Genomic DNA, 21,944 nt, shown 5'->3' with positions numbered 1-21,944 from the left:
ACCATTGTAACATGTCTCTTAAGAGCAGGAAAAGTTTCAATTTTAGGAGATAAATTTACCTCTGAATAAGACGAGGTGGCCGAGTGGTCAAGGCGATGGACTGCTAATCCATTGTGCTCTGCACGCGTGGGTTCGAATCCCATCCTTGTCGCAGTGAAGTTTACAAGACACAAAGTTCTACTCTAATTGACTGAATCAGCTTACTCTGCTGCTTGAGATTATTATCTCAAATGCTGTATATTGTCACGTGTACTGACAAAAACGCTAACCAGGTGCTCTGAATCTCTCACCAACTTGAAATGACAGATTAGAAACATATTATTGGGGAAAATATGAGCATTTAGTTAGTGTCTAAGTATGGTGATACGCCACCATGTGCTCTCAAGAAAAATGTCCTTCCTACTTGGCGCTGGCTCTATAACTCTCTGAACCATGCTGCAAGGATGGAACTGCATTTTTCTGTATAATATCAGTCCATGGCATAAAAACAAGGAAACCCATCTTGTTTTAGAAGGGGACTATATCAAACTGAATTACAGAACTTTCCCAATCAGACTAAAATCAAGATATTACAAATTTCCTGGAGAATGTGGGCATCGATCCCACTACTTCTCGCATGCTAAGCGAGCGCTCTACCATTTGAGCTAATTCCCCATCCGCAGCGCTCTCTGTAAATGACTTACTTGTCCAGTCTCCCCTGAGGGCCTGTGATCAGAGACTTCATTCATTTGTCTAGGCAATGTGATCCAGTCCAGGACAGAACAACATACACGCTGAAGAGGTTGCCATGATTTGCCACAGAAGCTATTCTTACACAGGGGGATTATCTCAAATGGTAGAGCACTCGCTTTGCATGTGAGAGGTAGTGGGATCGATGCCCACATTCTACACTATTGAACCCTTCATTCCCCTTTGTGAGTGACATCCATTGTCTTTGACCTTAAGATGAAACTTATCGGCTGCAAACACGTGTGCATAGGCTTGCTGTGGTTTCTTGAAAACCTGTCACTTCTCTTTCCAGATCCTCTTTCAGTTTTAACTTATTAGTGGGAGGCTACAGGTATTTCCACTCTCTGGCCCTTTGCATATCTTGACATTGCGTGTAACCCTAATGACTCACACCATAGCGAAATGCTATACACACCTTGACCCAAGGAGCTCCACACAATACCATTTGGTGGGGGGTTAAACAACCTGCAAGTTTAAACACCAACTCTGAGTATAGGTGAAGATCCTAGAGAGATTTCATACCTGAAACCTCCCACAAGTCTTTTAGAACTAAAGAAGCCTCTTGGACGACCAGTGTAACATCTTCAAAAAAACACAAGCAAGGCCAGTTGCCTATGTACGCAGGTACAATACCAGAAAACATAAGTTAGAGTCCTGTAGTCCCCTAAATTGTTCTCCAGTAAAGAAATGATAACCAACTGTGGTCTGCAGGCATGGGTTAAAATCCAGTTTTTTCAGCAATAGTTTTCTTCTTCTTCTTGTGTCCACAGCCACTTGTCACCATTGTAACATGTCTCTTAAGAGCAGGAAAAGTTTCAATTTTAGGAGATAAATTTACCTCTGAATATGACGAGGTGGCCGAGTGGTCAAGGCGATGGACTGCTAATCCATTGTGCTCTGCACGCGTGGGTTCGAATCCCATCCTCGTCGCAGTGAAGTTTACAAGACACAAAGTTCTACTCTAATTGACTGAATCAGCTTACTCTGCTGCATGAGATTATTGTCTCAAATTCTGTATTCTCGTCACGTGTACTGACAAAAACGCTAACCAGGTGCTCTGAATCTCTCACCAACTTGAAATGACTAATTAGAAACATATTATTGGGGAAAATATCAGCATTTAGTTAGTGTCTAAGTATGGTGATACGCCACCATGTGCTCTCAAGAAAAATGTCCTTCCTACTTGGCGCTGGCTCTATAACTCTCTGAACCATGCTGGAAGGATGGAACTGCATTTTTCTGTATAATATCAGTCCATGGCATAAAAACAAGGAAACCCATCTTGTTTTAGAAGGGGACTATATCAAACTGAATTACAGAACTTTCCCAATCAGACTAAAATCAAGATATTACAAATTTCCTGGAGAATGTGGGCATCGATCCCACTACTTCTCGCATGCTAAGCGAGCGCTCTACCATTTGAGCTAATTCCCCATCCGCAGAGCTCTCTGTAAATTACTTACTTGTCCAGTCTCCCCTGAGGGCCTGCGATGAGAGACTTCATTCATTTGTCTAGGCAATGTGATCCAGTCCAGGACAGAACAACATACACGCTGAAGAGGTTGCCATGATTTGCCACAGAAACTATTCTTACACAGGGGGATTAGCTCAAATGGTAGAGCACTCGCTTTGCATGTGAGAGGTAGTGGGATCGATGCCCACATTCTCCACTATTGAACCATTAATTCCCCTTTGTGAGTGACATCCATTGTCTTCGACCTTAAGATGAAACTTATCGGCTGCAAACACGTGTGCATAGGCTTGCTGTGGTTTCTTGAAAACCTGTCACTTCTCTTTCCAGATCCTCTTTCAGTTTTAACTTTTTAGTTGGAGGCTACAGGTATTTCCACTCTCTGGCCCTTTGCATATCTTGACATTGCGTGTAACCCTAATGACTCACACCATAGTGAAATGCTATACACTCCTTGACCCAAGGAGCTCCACACAATACCATTTGGTGGGGGGTTAAACGACCTGCAAGTTTAAACACCAACTCTGAGTATAGGTGAAGATCCTAGAGAGATTTCATACCTGAAACCTCCCACAAGTCTTTTAGAACTAAAGAAGCCTCTTGGACGACCAGTGTAACATCTTCAAAAAAAACACAAGCAAGGCCAGTTGCCTATGTATGCAGGTACAATACCAGAAAACATAAGTTAGAGTCCTGTAGTCCCATAAATTGTTCTCCAGTAAAGAAATGATAACTAACTGTGGTCTGCACGCATGGGTTATAATCCAGTTTTTTCAGCAATAGTTATCTTCTTCTTTTTGTGTCCACAGCCACTTGTCACCATTGTAACATGTCTCTTAAGAGCAGGAAAAGTTTCAATTTTAGGAGATAAATTTACCTCTGAATAGGACGAGGTGGCCGAGGGGTCAAGGCGATGGACTGCTAATCCATTGTGCTCTGCACGCGTGGGTTCGAAGCCCATCCTTGTCGCAGTGAAGTTTACAAGACACAAAGTTCTACTCTAATTGACTGAATCAGCTTACTCTGCTGATGTCCTTCCTACTTGGCGGTGGCTCTATAACTCTCTGAACCATGCTGGAAGGATGGAACTGCATTTTTCTGTATAATATCAGTCCATGGCATAAAAACAAGGAAACCCATCTTGTTTTAGAAAGGGACTATATCAAACTGAATTACAGAACTTTCCCAACCAGCCTAAAATCAAGATATTACAAATTTCCTGGAGAATGTGGGCATCGATCCCACTACTTCTCGCATGCTAAGCGAGCGCTCTACCATTTGAGCTAATTCCCCATCTGCAGAGCTCTCTGTAAATGACTTACTTGTCCAGTCTCCCCTGAGGGCCTGTGATGAGAGACTTCATTCATTTGTTTAGGCAATGTGATCCAGTCCAGGACAGAACAACATACACGCTGAAGAGGTTGCCATGATTTGCCACAGAAACTATTCTTACACAGGGGGATTAGCTCAAATGGTAGAGCACTCGCTTTGCATGTGAGAGGTAGTGGGATCGATGCCCACATTCTCCACTATTGAACCATTAATTCCCCTTTGTGAGTGACATCCATTGTCTTTGACCTTAAGATGAAACTTATCGGCTGCAAACACGTGTGCATAGGCTTGCTGTGGTTTCTTGAAAACCTGTCACTTCTCTTTCCAGATCCTCTTTCAGTTTTAACTTATTAGTGGGAGACTACAGGTATTTCCACTCTCTGGCCCTTTGCATATCTTGACATTGCGTGTAACCCTAATGACTCACACCATAGCGAAATGCTATACTCACCTTGACCCAAGGAGCTCCACACAATACCATTTGGTGGGGGGTTAAACGACCTGCAAGTTTAAACACCAACTCTGAGTATAGGTGAAGATCCTAGACAGATTTAATACCTGAAACCTCCCACAAGTCTTTTAGAACTAAAGAAGCCTCTTGGACGACCAGTGTAACATCTTCAAAAAAACACAAGCAAGGCCAGTTGCCTATGTATGCAGGTACAATACCAGAAAACATAAGTTAGAGTCCTGTAGTCCCCTAAATTGTTCTCCAGTAAAGAAATGATAACCAACTGTGGTCTGTACGCATGGGTTAAAATCCAGTTTTTTCAGCAATAGTTTTCTTCTTCTTCTTGTGTCCACAGCCACTTGTCACCATTGTAACATGTCTCTTAAGAGCAGGAAAAGTTTGAATTTTAGGAGATAAATTTACCTCTGAATAGGACGAGGTGGCCGAGTGGTCGAGGCGATGGGCTGCTAATACATTGTGCTCTGCACGCGTGGGTTCGAATCACATCCTTGTCGCAGTGAAGTTTACAAGACACAAAGTTCTACTCTAATTGACTGAATCAGCTTACTCTGCTGCTTGAGATTATTATCTCAAATGCTGTATTCTCGTCACGTGTACTGACAAAAACGCTAACCAGGTGCTCTGAATCTCTCACCAACTTGAAATGACAGATTAGAAACATATTATTGGGGAAAATATGAGCATTTAGTTAGTGTCTAAGTATGGTGATACGCCACCATGTGCTCTCAAGAAAAATGTCCTTCCTACTTGGCGGTGGCTCTATAACTCTCTGAACCATGCTGGAAGGATGGAACTGCATTTTTCTGTATAATATCAGTCCATGTTATAAAAACAAGGAAACCCATCTTGTTTTAGAAGGGGACTATATCAAACTGAATTACAGAACTTTCCCAACCAGACTAAAATGAAGATATTACAAATTTCCTGGAGAATGTGGGCATCGATCCCACTACTTCTCGCATGCTAAGCGAGCGCTCTACCATTTGAGCTAATTCCCCATCCGCAGCGCTCTCTGTAAATGACTTACTTGTCCAGTCTCCCCTGAGGGCCTGTGATGAGAGACTTCATTCATTTGTCTAGGGAATGTGATCCAGTCTAGGACAGAACAACATACACGCTGAAGAGGTTGCCATGATTTGCCACAGAAGATAATCTTACACAGGGGTATTAGCTCAAATGGTAGAGTGCTCGCTTTGCATGTGAGAGGTAGTGGGATCGATGCCCACATTCTACAATATTGAACCCTTAATAAACCCCTTTGTGAGTGACATCCATTGTCTTCGACCTTAAGATGAAACTTATCGGCTGCAAACACGTGTGCATAGGCTTGCTGTGGTTTCTTGAAAACCTGTCACTTCTCTTTCCAGATCCTCTTTCAGTTTTAACTTATTAGTGGGAGGCTACAGGTATTTCCACTCTCTGGCCCTTTGCATATCTTGACATTGCGTGTAACCCTAATGACTCACACCATAGTGAAATGCTATACACTCCTTGACCCAAGGAGCTCCACACAATACCATTTGGTGGGGGGTTAAACGACCTGCAAGTTTAAACACCAACTCTGAGTATAGGTGAAGATCCTAGAGAGATTTCATACCTGAAACCTCCCACAAGTCTTTTAGAACTAAAGAAGCCTCTTGGACGACCAGTGTAACATCTTCAAAAAAAACACAAGCAAGGCCAGTTGCCTATGTATGCAGGTACAATACCAGAAAACATAAGTTAGAGTCCTGTAGTCCCCTAAATTGTTCTCCAGTAAAGAAATGATAACTAACTGTGGTCTGCACGCATGGGTTATAATCCAGTTTTTTCAGCAATAGTTGTCTTCTTCTTCTTGTGTCCACAGCCACTTGTCACCATTGTAACATGTCTCTTAAGAGCAGGAAAGGTTTCAATTTTAGGAGATAAATTTACCTCTGAATAGGACGAGGTGGCCGAGGGGTCAAGGCGATGGACTGCTAATCCATTGTGCTCTGCACGCGTGGGTTCGAAGCCCATCCTTGTCGCAGTGAAGTTTACAAGACACAAAGTTCTACTCTAATTGACTGAATCAGCTTACTCTGCTGCTTGAGATTATTATCTCAAATGCTGTATTCTCGTCACGTGTACTGACAAAAACGCTAACCAGGTGCTCTGAATCTCTCACCAACTTGAAATGACAGATTAGAAACATATAATTGGGGAAAATATGAGCATTTAGTTAGTGTCTAAGTATGGTGATACGCCACCATGTGCTCTCAAGAAAAATGTCCTTCCTACTTGGCAGTGGCTCTATAACTCTCTGAACCATGCTGGAAGGATGGAACTGCATTTTTCTGTATAATATCAGTCCATGGCATAAAAACAAGGAAACCCATCTTGTTTTAGAAGGGGACTATATCAAATTGAATTACAGAACTTTCCCAACCAGCCTACAATCAAGATATTACAAATTTCCTGGAGAATGTGGGCATCGATCCCACTACCTCTCGCATGCTAAGCGAGCGCTCTACCATTTGAGCTAATTCCCCATCTGCAGAGCTCTCTGTAAATGACTTACTTGTCCAGTCTCCCCTGAGGGCCTGTGATGAGAGACTTTATTAATTTGTCTAGGCAATGTGATCCAGTCCAGGACAGAACAACATACACGCTGAAGAGGTTGCCATGATTTGCCACAGAAACTATTCTTACACAGGGGGATTAGCTCAAATGGTAGAGCACTCGCTTTGCATGTGAGAGGTAGTGGGATCGATGCCCACATTCTCCACTATTGAACCATTAATTCCCCTTTGTGAGTGACATCCATTGTCTTTGACCTTAAGATGAAACTTATCGGCTGCAAACACGTGTGCATAGGCTTGCTGTGGTTTCTTGAAAACCTGTCACTTCTCTTTCCAGATCCTCTTTCAGTTTTAACTTATTAGTGGGAGGCTACAGGTATTTCCACTCTCTGGCCCTTTGCATATCTTGACATTGCGTGTAACCCTAATGACTCACACCATAGCGAAATGCTATACACACCTTGACCCAAGGAGCTCCACACAATACCATTTGGTGGGGGGTTAAACGACGTGCAAGTTTAAACACCAACTCTGAGTATAGGTGAAGATCCTAGACAGATTTAATACCTGAAACCTCCCACAAGTCTTTTAGAACTAAAGAAGCCTCTTGGACGACCAGTGTAACATCTTCAAAAAAACACAAGCAAGGCCAGTTGCCTATGTATGCAGGTACAATACCAGAAAACATAAGTTAGAGTCCTGTAGTCCCCTAAATTGTTCTCCAGTAAAGAAATGATAACCAACTGTGGTCTGTACGCATGGGTTAAAATCCAGTTTTTTCAGCAATAGTTTTCTTCTTCTTCTTGTGTCCACAGCCACTTGTCACCATTGTAAAATGTCTCTTAAGAGCAGGAAAAGTTTGAATTTTAGGAGATAAATTTACCTCTGAATAGGACGAGGTGGCCGAGTGGTCGAGGCGATGGGCTGCTAATACATTGTGCTCTGCACGCGTGGGTTCGAATCACATCCTTGTCGCAGTGAAGTTTACAAGACACAAAGTTCTACTCTAATTGACTGAATCAGCTTACTCTGCTGCTTGAGATTATTATCTCAAATGCTGTATTCTCGTCACGTGTACTGACAAAAACGCTAACCAGGTGCTCTGAATCTCTCACCAACTTGAAATGACAGATTAGAAACATATTATTGGGGAAAATATGAGCATTTAGTTAGTGTCTAAGTATGGTGATACGCCACCATGTGCTCTCAAGAAAAATGTCCTTCCTACTTGGCGGTGGCTCTATAACTCTCTGAACCATGCTGGAAGGATGGAACTGCATTTTTCTGTATAATATCAGTCCATGGCATAAAAACAAGGAAACCCATGTTGTTTTAGAAGGGGACTATATCAAACTGAATTACAGAACTTTCCCAACCAGACGAAAATGAAGATATTACAAATTTCCTGGAGAATGTGGGCATCGATCCCACTACTTCTCGCATGCTAAGCGAGCGCTCTACCATTTGAGCTAATTCCCCATCCGCAGAGCTCTCTGTAAATTACTTATTTGTCCAGTCTCCCCTGAGGGCCTGTGATGAGAGACTTCATTCATTTGTTTAGGCAATGTGATCCAGTCCAGGACAGAACAACATACACGCTGAAGAGGTTGCCATGATTTGCCACAGAAGATAATCTTACACAGGGGGATTAGCTCAAATGGTAGAGTGCTCGCTTTGCATGTGAGAGGTAGTGGGATCGATGCCCACATTCTACAATGTTGAACCCGCAATAAACCCCTTTGTGAGTGACATCCATTGTCTTCGACCTTAAGATGAAACTTATCGGCTGCAAACACGTGTGCATAGGCTTGCTGTGGTTTCTTGAAAACCTGTCACTTCTCTTTCCAGATCCTCTTTCAGTTTTAACTTTTTAGTTGGAGGCTACAGGTATTTCCACTCTCTGGCCCTTTGCATATCTTGACATTGCGTGTAACCCTAATGACTCACACCATAGTGAAATGCTATACACTCCTTGACCCAAGGAGCTCCACACAATACCATTTGGTGGGGGGTTAAACGACCTGCAAGTTTAAACACCAACTCTGAGTATAGGTGAAGATCCTAGAGAGATTTCATACCTGAAACCTCCCACAAGTCTTTTAGAACTAAAGAAGCCTCTTGGACGACCAGTGTAACATCTTCAAAAAAAACACAAGCAAGGCCAGTTGCCTATGTATGCAGGTACAATACCAGAAAACATAAGTTAGAGTCCTGTAGTCCCCTAAATTGTTCTCCAGTAAAGAAATGATAACTAACTGTGGTCTGCACGCATGGGTTATAATCCAGTTTTTTCAGCAATAGTTGTCTTCTTCTTCTTGTGTCCACAGCCACTTGTCACCATTGTAACATGTCTCTTAAGAGCAGGAAAAGTTTCAATTTTAGGAGATAAATTTACCTCTGAATAGGACGAGGTGGCCGAGGGGTCAAGGCGATGGACTGCTAATCCATTGTGCTCTGCACGCGTGGGTTCGAAGCCCATCCTTGTCTCAGTGAAGTTTACAAGACACAAAGTTCTACTCTAATTGACTGAATCAGCTTACTCTGCTGCTTGAGATTATTATCTCAAATGCTGTATTCTCGTCACGTGTACTGACAAAAACGCTAATCAGGTGCTCTGAATCTCTCACCAACTTGAAATGACAGATTAGAAACATATTATTGGGGAAAATATGAGCATTTAGTTAGTGTCTAAGTATGGTGATACGCCACCATGTGCTCTCAAGAAAAATGTCCTTCCTACTTGGCGGTGGCTCTATAACTCTCTGAACCATGCTGGAAGGATGGAACTGCATTTTTCTGTATAATATCAGTCCATGGCATAAAAACAAGGAAACCCATCTTGTTTTAGAAGGGGACTATATCAAACTGAATTACAGAACTTTCCCAACCAGCCTAAAATCAAGATATTACAAATTTCCTGGAGAATGTGGGCATCGATCCCACTACTTCTCGCATGCTAAGCGAGCGCTCTACCATTTGAGCTAATTCCCCATCTGCAGAGCTCTCTGTCAATGACTTACTTGTCCAGTCTCCCCTGAGGGCCTGTGATGAGAGACTTTATTCATTTGTCTAGGCAATGTGATCCAGTCCAGGACAGAACAACATACACGCTGAAGAGGTTGCCATGATTTGCCACAGAAGCTATTCTTACACAGGGGGATTATCTCAAATGGTAGAGCACTCGCTTTGCATGTGAGAGGTAGTGGGATCGATGCCCACATTCTACACTATTGAACCCTTCATTCCCCTTTGTGAGTGACATCCATTGTCTTTGACCTTAAGATGAAACTTATCGGCTGCAAACACGTGTGCATAGGCTTGCTGTGGTTTCTTGAAAACCTGTCACTTCTCTTTCCAGATCCTCTTTCAGTTTTAACTTATTAGTGGGAGGCTACAGGTATTTCCACTCTCTGGCCCTTTGCATATCTTGACATTGCGTGTAACCCTAATGACTCACACCATAGCGAAATGCTATACACACCTTGACCCAAGGAGCTCCACACAATACCATTTGGTGGGGGGTTAAACAACCTGCAAGTTTAAACACCAGCTCTGAGTATAGGTGAAGATCCTAGAGAGATTTCATACCTGAAACCTCCCACAAGTCTTTTAGAACTAAAGAAGCCTCTTGGACGACCAGTGTAACATCTTCAAAAAAACACAAGCAAGGCCAGTTGCCTATGTACGCAGGTACAATACCAGAAAACATAAATTAGAGTCCTGTAGTCCCCTAAATTGTTCTCCAGTAAAGAAATGATAACCAACTGTGGTCTGCACGCATGGGTTAAAATCCAGTTTTTTCAGCAATAGTTTTCTTCTTCTTCTTGTGTCCACAGCCACTTGTCACCATTGTAACATGTCTCTTAAGAGCAGGAAAAGTTTCAATTTTAGGAGATAAATTTACCTCTGAATAGGACGAGGTGGCCGAGTGGTCAAGGCGATGGACTGCTAATCCATTGTGCTCTGCACGCGTGGGTTCGAATCCCATCCTTGTCGCAGTGAAGTTTACAAGACACAAAGTTCTACTCTAATTGACTGAATCAGCTTGCTCTGCTGCTTGAGATTATTATCTCAAATGCTGTATATTGTCACGTGTACTGACAAAAACGCTAACCAGGTGCTCTGAATCTCTCACCAACTTGAAATGACAGATTAGAAACATATTATTGGGGAAAATATGAGCATTTAGTTAGTGTTTAAGTATGGTGATACGCAACCATGTGCTCTCAAGAAAAATGTCCTTCCTACTTGGCGCTGGCTCTATAACTCTCTGAACCATGCTGGAAGGATGGAACTGCATTTTTCTGTATAATATCAGTCCATGGCATAAAAACAAGGAAACCCATCTTGTTTTAGAAGGGGACTATATCAAACTGAATTACAGAACTTTCCCAATCAGACTAAAATCAAGATATTACAAATTTCCTGGAGAATGTGGGCATCGATCCCACTACTTCTCGCATGCTAAGCGAGCGCTCTACCATTTGAGCTAATTCCCCATCCGCAGCGCTCTCTGTAAATGACTTACTTGTCCAGTCTCCCCTGAGGGCCTGTGATCAGAGACTTCATTCATTTGTCTAGGCAATGTGATCCAGTCCAGGACAGAACAACATACACGCTGAAGAGGTTGCCATGATTTGCCACAGAAGCTATTCTTACACAGGGGGATTATCTCAAATGGTAGAGCACTCGCTTTGCATGTGAGAGGTAGTGGGATCGATGCCCACATTCTACACTATTGAACCCTTCATTCCCCTTTGTGAGTGACATCCATTGTCTTTGACCTTAAGATGAAACTTATCGGCTGCAAACACGTGTGCATAGGCTTGCTGTGGTTTCTTGAAAACCTGTCACTTCTCTTTCCAGATCCTCTTTCAGTTTTAACTTATTAGTGGGAGGCTACAGGTATTTCCACTCTCTGGCCCTTTGCATATCTTGACATTGCGTGTAACCCTAATGACTCACACCATAGCGAAATGCTATACACACCTTGACCCAAGGAGCTCCACACAATACCATTTGGTGGGGGGTTAAACAACCTGCAAGTTTAAACACCAGCTCTGAGTATAGGTGAAGATCCTAGAGAGATTTCATACCTGAAACCTCCCACAAGTCTTTTAGAACTAAAGAAGCCTCTTGGACGACCAGTGTAACATCTTCAAAAAAACACAAGCAAGGCCAGTTGCCTATGTACGCAGGTACAATACCAGAAAACATAAATTAGAGTCCTGTAGTCCCCTAAATTGTTCTCCAGTAAAGAAATGATAACCAACTGTGGTCTGCACGCATGGGTTAAAATCCAGTTTCTTCAGCAATAGCTTTCTTCTTCTTCTTGTGTCCACAGCCACTTGTCACCATTGTAACATGTCTCTTAAGAGCAGGAAAAGTTTCAATTTTAGGAGATAAATTTACCTCTGAATAAGACGAGGTGGCCGAGTGGTCAAGGCGATGGACTGCTAATCCATTGTGCTCTGCACGCGTGGGTTCGAATCCCATCCTTGTCGCAGTGAAGTTTACAAGACACAAAGTTCTACTCTAATTGACTGAATCAGCTTACTCTGCTGCTTGAGATTATTATCTCAAATGCTGTATATTGTCACGTGTACTGACAAAAACGCTAACCAGGTGCTCTGAATCTCTCACCAGCTTGAAATGACAGATTAGAAACATATTATTGGGGAAAATATGAGCATTTAGTTAGTGTCTAAGTATGGTGATACGCCACCATGTGCTCTCAAGAAAAATGTCCTTCCTACTTGGCGCTGGCTCTATAACTCTCTGAACCATGCTGCAAGGATGGAACTGCATTTTTCTGTATAATATCAGTCCATGGCATAAAAACAAGGAAACCCATCTTGTTTTAGAAGGGGACTATATCAAACTGAATTACAGAACTTTCCCAATCAGACTAAAATCAAGATATTACAAATTTCCTGGAGAATGTGGGCATCGATCCCACTACTTCTCGCATGCTAAGCGAGCGCTCTACCATTTGAGCTAATTCCCCATCCGCAGCGCTCTCTGTAAATGACTTACTTGTCCAGTCTCCCCTGAGGGCCTGTGATCAGAGACTTCATTCATTTGTCTAGGCAATGTGATCCAGTCCAGGACAGAACAACATACACGCTGAAGAGGTTGCCATGATTTGCCACAGAAGCTATTCTTACACAGGGGGATTATCTCAAATGGTAGAGCACTCGCTTTGCATGTGAGAGGTAGTGGGATCGATGCCCACATTCTACACTATTGAACCCTTCATTCCCCTTTGTGAGTGACATCCATTGTCTTTGACCTTAAGATGAAACTTATCGGCTGCAAACACGTGTGCATAGGCTTGCTGTGGTTTCTTGAAAACCTGTCACTTCTCTTTCCAGATCCTCTTTCAGTTTTAACTTATTAGTGGGAGGCTACAGGTATTTCCACTCTCTGGCCCTTTGCATATCTTGACATTGCGTGTAACCCTAATGACTCACACCATAGCGAAATGCTATACACACCTTGACCCAAGGAGCTCCACACAATACCATTTGGTGGGGGGTTAAACAACCTGCAAGTTTAAACACCAACTCTGAGTATAGGTGAAGATCCTAGAGAGATTTCATACCTGAAACCTCCCACAAGTCTTTTAGAACTAAAGAAGCCTCTTGGACGACCAGTGTAACATCTTCAAAAAAACACAAGCAAGGCCAGTTGCCTATGTACGCAGGTACAATACCAGAAAACATAAGTTAGAGTCCTGTAGTCCCCTAAATTGTTCTCCAGTAAAGAAATGATAACCAACTGTGGTCTGCAGGCATGGGTTAAAATCCAGTTTTTTCAGCAATAGTTTTCTTCTTCTTCTTGTGTCCACAGCCACTTGTCACCATTGTAACATGTCTCTTAAGAGCAGGAAAAGTTTCAATTTTAGGAGATAAATTTACCTCTGAATATGACGAGGTGGCCGAGTGGTCAAGGCGATGGACTGCTAATCCATTGTGCTCTGCACGCGTGGGTTCGAATCCCATCCTCGTCGCAGTGAAGTTTACAAGACACAAAGTTCTACTCTAATTGACTGAATCAGCTTACTCTGCTGCATGAGATTATTGTCTCAAATTCTGTATTCTCGTCACGTGTACTGACAAAAACGCTAACCAGGTGCTCTGAATCTCTCACCAACTTGAAATGACTAATTAGAAACATATTATTGGGGAAAATATCAGCATTTAGTTAGTGTCTAAGTATGGTGATACGCCACCATGTGCTCTCAAGAAAAATGTCCTTCCTACTTGGCGCTGGCTCTATAACTCTCTGAACCATGCTGGAAGGATGGAACTGCATTTTTCTGTATAATATCAGTCCATGGCATAAAAACAAGGAAACCCATCTTGTTTTAGAAGGGGACTATATCAAACTGAATTACAGAACTTTCCCAATCAGACTAAAATCAAGATATTACAAATTTCCTGGAGAATGTGGGCATCGATCCCACTACTTCTCGCATGCTAAGCGAGCGCTCTACCATTTGAGCTAATTCCCCATCCGCAGAGCTCTCTGTAAATTACTTACTTGTCCAGTCTCCCCTGAGGGCCTGCGATGAGAGACTTCATTCATTTGTCTAGGCAATGTGATCCAGTCCAGGACAGAACAACATACACGCTGAAGAGGTTGCCATGATTTGCCACAGAAACTATTCTTACACATGGGGATTAGCTCAAATGGTAGAGCACTCGCTTTGCATGTGAGAGGTAGTGGGATCGATGCCCACATTCTCCACTATTGAACCATTAATTCCCCTTTGTGAGTGACATCCATTGTCTTCGACCTTAAGATGAAACTTATCGGCTGCAAACACGTGTGCATAGGCTTGCTGTGGTTTCTTGAAAACCTGTCACTTCTCTTTCCAGATCCTCTTTCAGTTTTAACTTTTTAGTTGGAGGCTACAGGTATTTCCACTCTCTGGCCCTTTGCATATCTTGACATTGCGTGTAACCCTAATGACTCACACCATAGTGAAATGCTATACACTCCTTGACCCAAGGAGCTCCACACAATACCATTTGGTGGGGGGTTAAACGACCTGCAAGTTTAAACACCAACTCTGAGTATAGGTGAAGATCCTAGAGAGATTTCATACCTGAAACCTCCCACAAGTCTTTTAGAACTAAAGAAGCCTCTTGGACGACCAGTGTAACATCTTCAAAAAAAACACAAGCAAGGCCAGTTGCCTATGTATGCAGGTACAATACCAGAAAACATAAGTTAGAGTCCTGTAGTCCCATAAATTGTTCTCCAGTAAAGAAATGATAACTAACTGTGGTCTGCACGCATGGGTTATAATCCAGTTTTTTCAGCAATAGTTATCTTCTTCTTTTTGTGTCCACAGCCACTTGTCACCATTGTAACATGTCTCTTAAGAGCAGGAAAAGTTTCAATTTTAGGAGATAAATTTACCTCTGAATAGGACGAGGTGGCCGAGGGGTCAAGGCGATGGACTGCTAATCCATTGTGCTCTGCACGCGTGGGTTCGAAGCCCATCCTTGTCGCAGTGAAGTTTACAAGACACAAAGTTCTACTCTAATTGACTGAATCAGCTTACTCTGCTGATGTCCTTCCTACTTGGCGGTGGCTCTATAACTCTCTGAACCATGCTGGAAGGATGGAACTGCATTTTTCTGTATAATATCAGTCCATGGCATAAAAACAAGGAAACCCATCTTGTTTTAGAAAGGGACTATATCAAACTGAATTACAGAACTTTCCCAACCAGCCTAAAATCAAGATATTACAAATTTCCTGGAGAATGTGGGCATCGATCCCACTACTTCTCGCATGCTAAGCGAGCGCTCTACCATTTGAGCTAATTCCCCATCTGCAGAGCTCTCTGTAAATGACTTACTTGTCCAGTCTCCCCTGAGGGCCTGTGATGAGAGACTTCATTCATTTGTTTAGGCAATGTGATCCAGTCCAGGACAGAACAACATACACGCTGAAGAGGTTGCCATGATTTGCCACAGAAACTATTCTTACACAGGGGGATTAGCTCAAATGGTAGAGCACTCGCTTTGCATGTGAGAGGTAGTGGGATCGATGCCCACATTCTCCACTATTGAACCATTAATTCCCCTTTGTGAGTGACATCCATTGTCTTTGACCTTAAGATGAAACTTATCGGCTGCAAACACGTGTGCATAGGCTTGCTGTGGTTTCTTGAAAACCTGTCACTTCTCTTTCCAGATCCTCTTTCAGTTTTAACTTATTAGTGGGAGACTACAGGTATTTCCACTCTCTGGCCCTTTGCATATCTTGACATTGCGTGTAACCCTAATGACTCACACCATAGCGAAATGCTATACTCACCTTGACCCAAGGAGCTCCACACAATACCATTTGGTGGGGGGTTAAACGACCTGCAAGTTTAAACACCAACTCTGAGTATAGGTGAAGATCCTAGACAGATTTAATACCTGAAACCTCCCACAAGTCTTTTAGAACTAAAGAAGCCTCTTGGACGACCAGTGTAACATCTTCAAAAAAACACAAGCAAGGCCAGTTGCCTATGTATGCAGGTACAATACCAGAAAACATAAGTTAGAGTCCTGTAGTCCCCTAAATTGTTCTCCAGTAAAGAAATGATAACCAACTGTGGTCTGTACGCATGGGTTAAAATCCAGTTTTTTCAGCAATAGTTTTCTTCTTCTTCTTGTGTCCACAGCCACTTGTCACCATTGTAACATGTCTCTTAAGAGCAGGAAAAGTTTCAATTTTAGGAGATGAATTTACCTCTGAATAGGACGAGGTGGCCGAGTGGTCGAGGCGATGGGCTGCTAATACATTGTGCTCTGCACGCGTGGGTTCGAATCACATCCTTGTCGCAGTGAAGTTTACAAGACACAAAGTTCTACTCTAATTGACTGAATCAGCTTACTCTGCTGCTTGAGATTATTATCTCAAATGCTGTATTCTCGTCACGTGTACTGACAAAAACGCTAACCAGGTGCTCTGAATCTCTCACCAACTTGAAATGACAGATTAGAAACATATTATTGGGGAAAATATGAGCATTTAGTTAGTGTCTAAGTATGGTGATACGCCACCATGTGCTCTCAAGAAAAATGTCCTTCCTACTTGGCGGTGGCTCTATAACTCTCTGAACCATGCTGGAAGGATGGAACTGCATTTTTCTGTATAATATCAGTCCATGTTATAAAAACAAGGAAACCCATCTTGTTTTAGAAGGGGACTATATCAAACTGAATTACAGAACTTTCCCAACCAGACTAAAATGAAGATATTACAAATTTCCTGGAGAATGTGGGCATCGATCCCACTACTTCTCGCATGCTAAGCGAGCGCTCTACCATTTGAGCTAATTCCCCATCCGCAGCGCTCTCTGTAAATGACTTACTTGTCCAGTCTCCCCTGAGGGCCTGTGATGAGAGACTTCATTCATTTGTCTAGGGAATGTGATCCAGTCTAGGACAGAACAACATACACGCTGAAGAGGTTGCCATGATTTGCCACAGAAGATAATCTTACACAGGGGTATTAGCTCAAATGGTAGAGTGCTCGCTTTGCATGTGAGAGGTAGTGGGATCGATGCCCACATTCTACAATATTGAACCCTTAATAAACCCCTTTGTGAGTGACATCCATTGTCTTCGACCTTAAGATGAAACTTATCGGCTGCAAACACGTGTGCATAGGCTTGCTGTGGTTTCTTGAAAACCTGTCACTTCTCTTTCCAGATCCTCTTTCAGTTTTAACTTATTAGTGGGAGGCTACAGGTATTTCCACTCTCTGGCCCTTTGCATATCTTGACATTGCGTGTAACCCTAATGACTCACACCATAGTGAAATGCTATACACTCCTTGACCCAAGGAGCTCCACACAATACCATTTGGTGGGGGGTTAAACGACCTGCAAGTTTAAACACCAACTCTGAGTATAGGTGAAGATCCTAGAGAGATTTCATACCTGAAACCTCCCACAAGTCTTTTAGAACTAAAGAAGCCTCTTGGACGACCAGTGTAACATCTTCAAAAAAAACACAAGCAAGGCCAGTTGCCTATGTATGCAGGTACAATACCAGAAAACATAAGTTAGAGTCCTGTAGTCCCCTAAATTGTTCTCCAGTAAAGAAATGATAACTAACTGTGGTCTGCACGCATGGGTTATAATCCAGTTTTTTCAGCAATAGTTGTCTTCTTCTTCTTGTGTCCACAGCCACTTGTCACCATTGTAACATGTCTCTTAAGAGCAGGAAAGGTTTCAATTTTAGGAGATAAATTTACCTCTGAATAGGACGAGGTGGCCGAGGGGTCAAGGCGATGGACTGCTAATCCATTGTGCTCTGCACGCGTGGGTTCGAAGCCCATCCTTGTCGCAGTGAAGTTTACAAGACACAAAGTTCTACTCTAATTGACTGAATCAGCTTACTCTGCTGCTTGAGATTATTATCTCAAATGCTGTATTCTCGTCACGTGTACTGACAAAAACGCTAACCAGGTGCTCTGAATCTCTCACCAACTTGAAATGACAGATTAGAAACATATAATTGGGGAAAATATGAGCATTTAGTTAGTGTCTAAGTATGGTGATACGCCACCATGTGCTCTCAAGAAAAATGTCCTTCCTACTTGGCAGTGGCTCTATAACTCTCTGAACCATGCTGGAAGGATGGAACTGCATTTTTCTGTATAATATCAGTCCATGGCATAAAAACAAGGAAACCCATCTTGTTTTAGAAGGGGACTATATCAAATTGAATTACAGAACTTTCCCAACCAGCCTACAATCAAGATATTACAAATTTCCTGGAGAATGTGGGCATCGATCCCACTACCTCTCGCATGCTAAGCGAGCGCTCTACCATTTGAGCTAATTCCCCATCTGCAGAGCTCTCTGTAAATGACTTACTTGTCCAGTCTCCCCTGAGGGCCTGTGATGAGAGACTTTATTAATTTGTCTAGGCAATGTGATCCAGTCCAGGACAGAACAACATACACGCTGAAGAGGTTGCCATGATTTGCCACAGAAACTATTCTTACACAGGGGGATTAGCTCAAATGGTAGAGCACTCGCTTTGCATGTGAGAGGTAGTGGGATCGATGCCCACATTCTCCACTATTGAACCATTAATTCCCCTTTGTGAGTGACATCCATTGTCTTTGACCTTAAGATGAAACTTATCGGCTGCAAACACGTGTGCATAGGCTTGCTGTGGTTTCTTGAAAACCTGTCACTTCTCTTTCCAGATCCTCTTTCAGTTTTAACTTATTAGTGGGAGGCTACAGGTATTTCCACTCTCTGGCCCTTTGCATATCTTGACATTGCGTGTAACCCTAATGACTCACACCATAGCGAAATGCTATACACACCTTGACCCAAGGAGCTCCACACAATACCATTTGGTGGGGGGTTAAACGACGTGCAAGTTTAAACACCAACTCTGAGTATAGGTGAAGATCCTAGACAGATTTAATACCTGAAACCTCCCACAAGTCTTTTAGAACTAAAGAAGCCTCTTGGACGACCAGTGTAACATCTTCAAAAAAACACAAGCAAGGCCAGTTGCCTATGTATGCAGGTACAATACCAGAAAACATAAGTTAGAGTCCTGTAGTCCCCTAAATTGTTCTCCAGTAAAGAAATGATAACCAACTGTGGTCTGTACGCATGGGTTAAAATCCAGTTTTTTCAGCAATAGTTTTCTTCTTCTTCTTGTGTCCACAGCCACTTGTCACCATTGTAAAATGTCTCTTAAGAGCAGGAAAAGTTTGAATTTTAGGAGATAAATTTACCTCTGAATAGGACGAGGTGGCCGAGTGGTCGAGGCGATGGGCTGCTAATACATTGTGCTCTGCACGCGTGGGTTCGAATCACATCCTTGTCGCAGTGAAGTTTACAAGACACAAAGTTCTACTCTAATTGACTGAATCAGCTTACTCTGCTGCTTGAGATTATTATCTCAAATGCTGTATTCTCGTCACGTGTACTGACAAAAACGCTAACCAGGTGCTCTGAATCTCTCACCAACTTGAAATGACAGATTAGAAACATATTATTGGGGAAAATATGAGCATTTAGTTAGTGTCTAAGTATGGTGATACGCCACCATGTGCTCTCAAGAAAAATGTCCTTCCTACTTGGCGGTGGCTCTATAACTCTCTGAACCATGCTGGAAGGATGGAACTGCATTTTTCTGTATAATATCAGTCCATGGCATAAAAACAAGGAAACCCATGTTGTTTTAGAAGGGGACTATATCAAACTGAATTACAGAACTTTCCCAACCAGACGAAAATGAAGATATTACAAATTTCCTGGAGAATGTGGGCATCGATCCCACTACTTCTCGCATGCTAAGCGAGCGCTCTACCATTTGAGCTAATTCCCCATCCGCAGAGCTCTCTGTAAATTACTTATTTGTCCAGTCTCCCCTGAGGGCCTGTGATGAGAGACTTCATTCATTTGTTTAGGCAATGTGATCCAGTCCAGGACAGAACAACATACACGCTGAAGAGGTTGCCATGATTTGCCACAGAAGATAATCTTACACAGGGGGATTAGCTCAAATGGTAGAGTGCTCGCTTTGCATGTGAGAGGTAGTGGGATCGATGCCCACATTCTACAATGTTGAACCCGCAATAAACCCCTTTGTGAGTGACATCCATTGTCTTCGACCTTAAGATGAAACTTATCGGCTGCAAACACGTGTGCATAGGCTTGCTGTGGTTTCTTGAAAACCTGTCACTTCTCTTTCCAGATCCTCTTTCAGTTTTAACTTTTTAGTTGGAGGCTACAGGTATTTCCACTCTCTGGCCCTTTGCATATCTTGACATTGCGTGTAACCCTAATGACTCACACCATAGTGAAATGCTATACACTCCTTGACCCAAGGAGCTCCACACAATACCATTTGGTGGGGGGTTAAACGACCTGCAAGTTTAAACACCAACTCTGAGTATAGGTGAAGATCCTAGAGAGATTTCATACCTGAAACCTCCCACAAGTCTTTTAGAACTAAAGAAGCCTCTTGGACGACCAGTGTAACATCTTCAAAAAAAACACAAGCAAGGCCAGTTGCCTATGTATGCAGGTACAATACCAGAAAACATAAGTTAGAGTCCTGTAGTCCCCTAAATTGTTCTCCAGTAAAGAAATGATAACTAACTGTGGTCTGCACGCATGGGTTATAATCCAGTTTTTTCAGCAATAGTTGTCTTCTTCTTCTTGTGTCCACAGCCACTTGTCACCATTGTAACATGTCTCTTAAGAGCAGGAAAAGTTTCAATTTTAGGAGATAAATTTACCTCTGAATAGGACGAGGTGGCCGAGGGGTCAAGGCGATGGACTGCTAATCCATTGTGCTCTGCACGCGTGGGTTCGAAGCCCATCCTTGTCTCAGTGAAGTTTACAAGACACAAAGTTCTACTCTAATTGACTGAATCAGCTTACTCTGCTGCTTGAGATTATTATCTCAAATGCTGTATTCTCGTCACGTGTACTGACAAAAACGCTAATCAGGTGCTCTGAATCTCTCACCAACTTGAAATGACAGATTAGAAACATATTATTGGGGAAAATATGAGCATTTAGTTAGTGTCTAAGTATGGTGATACGCCACCATGTGCTCTCAAGAAAAATGTCCTTCCTACTTGGCGGTGGCTCTATAACTCTCTGAACCATGCTGGAAGGATGGAACTGCATTTTTCTGTATAATATCAGTCCATGGCATAAAAACAAGGAAACCCATCTTGTTTTAGAAGGGGACTATATCAAACTGAATTACAGAACTTTCCCAACCAGCCTAAAATCAAGATATTACAAATTTCCTGGAGAATGTGGGCATCGATCCCACTACTTCTCGCATGCTAAGCGAGCGCTCTACCATTTGAGCTAATTCCCCATCTGCAGAGCTCTCTGTCAATGACTTACTTGTCCAGTCTCCCCTGAGGGCCTGTGATGAGAGACTTTATTCATTTGTCTAGGCAATGTGATCCAGTCCAGGACAGAACAACATACACGCTGAAGAGGTTGCCATGATTTGCCACAGAAGCTATTCTTACACAGGGGGATTATCTCAAATGGTAGAGCACTCGCTTTGCATGTGAGAGGTAGTGGGATCGATGCCCACATTCTACACTATTGAACCCTTCATTCCCCTTTGTGAGTGACATCCATTGTCTTTGACCTTAAGATGAAACTTATCGGCTGCAAACACGTGTGCATAGGCTTGCTGTGGTTTCTTGAAAACCTGTCACTTCTCTTTCCAGATCCTCTTTCAGTTTTAACTTATTAGTGGGAGGCTACAGGTATTTCCACTCTCTGGCCCTTTGCATATCTTGACATTGCGTGTAACCCTAATGACTCACACCATAGCGAAATGCTATACACACCTTGACCCAAGGAGCTCCACAC

The 21,944-nt window shown here is 42.7% G+C and overlaps 7 non-coding genes across 7 annotated transcripts; 5 read left to right on the top strand and 2 right to left on the bottom strand.

The window, feature by feature from the left end:
- The first annotated feature begins 69 nt into the window (after positions 1–69).
- Positions 70–151, top strand: trnas-gcu (transfer RNA serine (anticodon GCU)). The gene has a single exon. It is a non-coding gene; the product is annotated as a tRNA-Ser (tRNA).
- Positions 152–1,577: 1,426 nt separating this feature from the next.
- Positions 1,578–1,659, top strand: trnas-gcu (transfer RNA serine (anticodon GCU)). The gene has a single exon. It is a non-coding gene; the product is annotated as a tRNA-Ser (tRNA).
- Positions 1,660–6,441: 4,782 nt separating this feature from the next.
- Positions 6,442–6,514, bottom strand: trnaa-agc (transfer RNA alanine (anticodon AGC)). Its single transcript has one exon. It is a non-coding gene; the product is annotated as a tRNA-Ala (tRNA).
- Positions 6,515–10,458: 3,944 nt separating this feature from the next.
- Positions 10,459–10,540, top strand: trnas-gcu (transfer RNA serine (anticodon GCU)). Its single transcript has one exon. It is a non-coding gene; the product is annotated as a tRNA-Ser (tRNA).
- A 1,426-nt stretch (positions 10,541–11,966) lies between these two features.
- Positions 11,967–12,048, top strand: trnas-gcu (transfer RNA serine (anticodon GCU)). The gene has a single exon. It is a non-coding gene; the product is annotated as a tRNA-Ser (tRNA).
- A 1,426-nt stretch (positions 12,049–13,474) lies between these two features.
- Positions 13,475–13,556, top strand: trnas-gcu (transfer RNA serine (anticodon GCU)). Its single transcript has one exon. It is a non-coding gene; the product is annotated as a tRNA-Ser (tRNA).
- Positions 13,557–18,338: 4,782 nt separating this feature from the next.
- On the bottom strand, positions 18,339–18,411 carry trnaa-agc (transfer RNA alanine (anticodon AGC)). The gene has a single exon. It is a non-coding gene; the product is annotated as a tRNA-Ala (tRNA).
- Between the last annotated feature and the right edge of the window lie 3,533 nt (positions 18,412–21,944).

The sequence above is a fragment of the Platichthys flesus genome, chromosome 16 (genome assembly GCF_949316205.1).
Source record: "Platichthys flesus chromosome 16, fPlaFle2.1, whole genome shotgun sequence".
In the NCBI taxonomy this organism is placed as follows: Eukaryota; Metazoa; Chordata; class Actinopteri; order Pleuronectiformes; family Pleuronectidae; genus Platichthys; species Platichthys flesus.
Note: the sequence above shows the minus strand (reverse complement) of the source record. Positions and strands in the feature narration are given on the sequence as shown.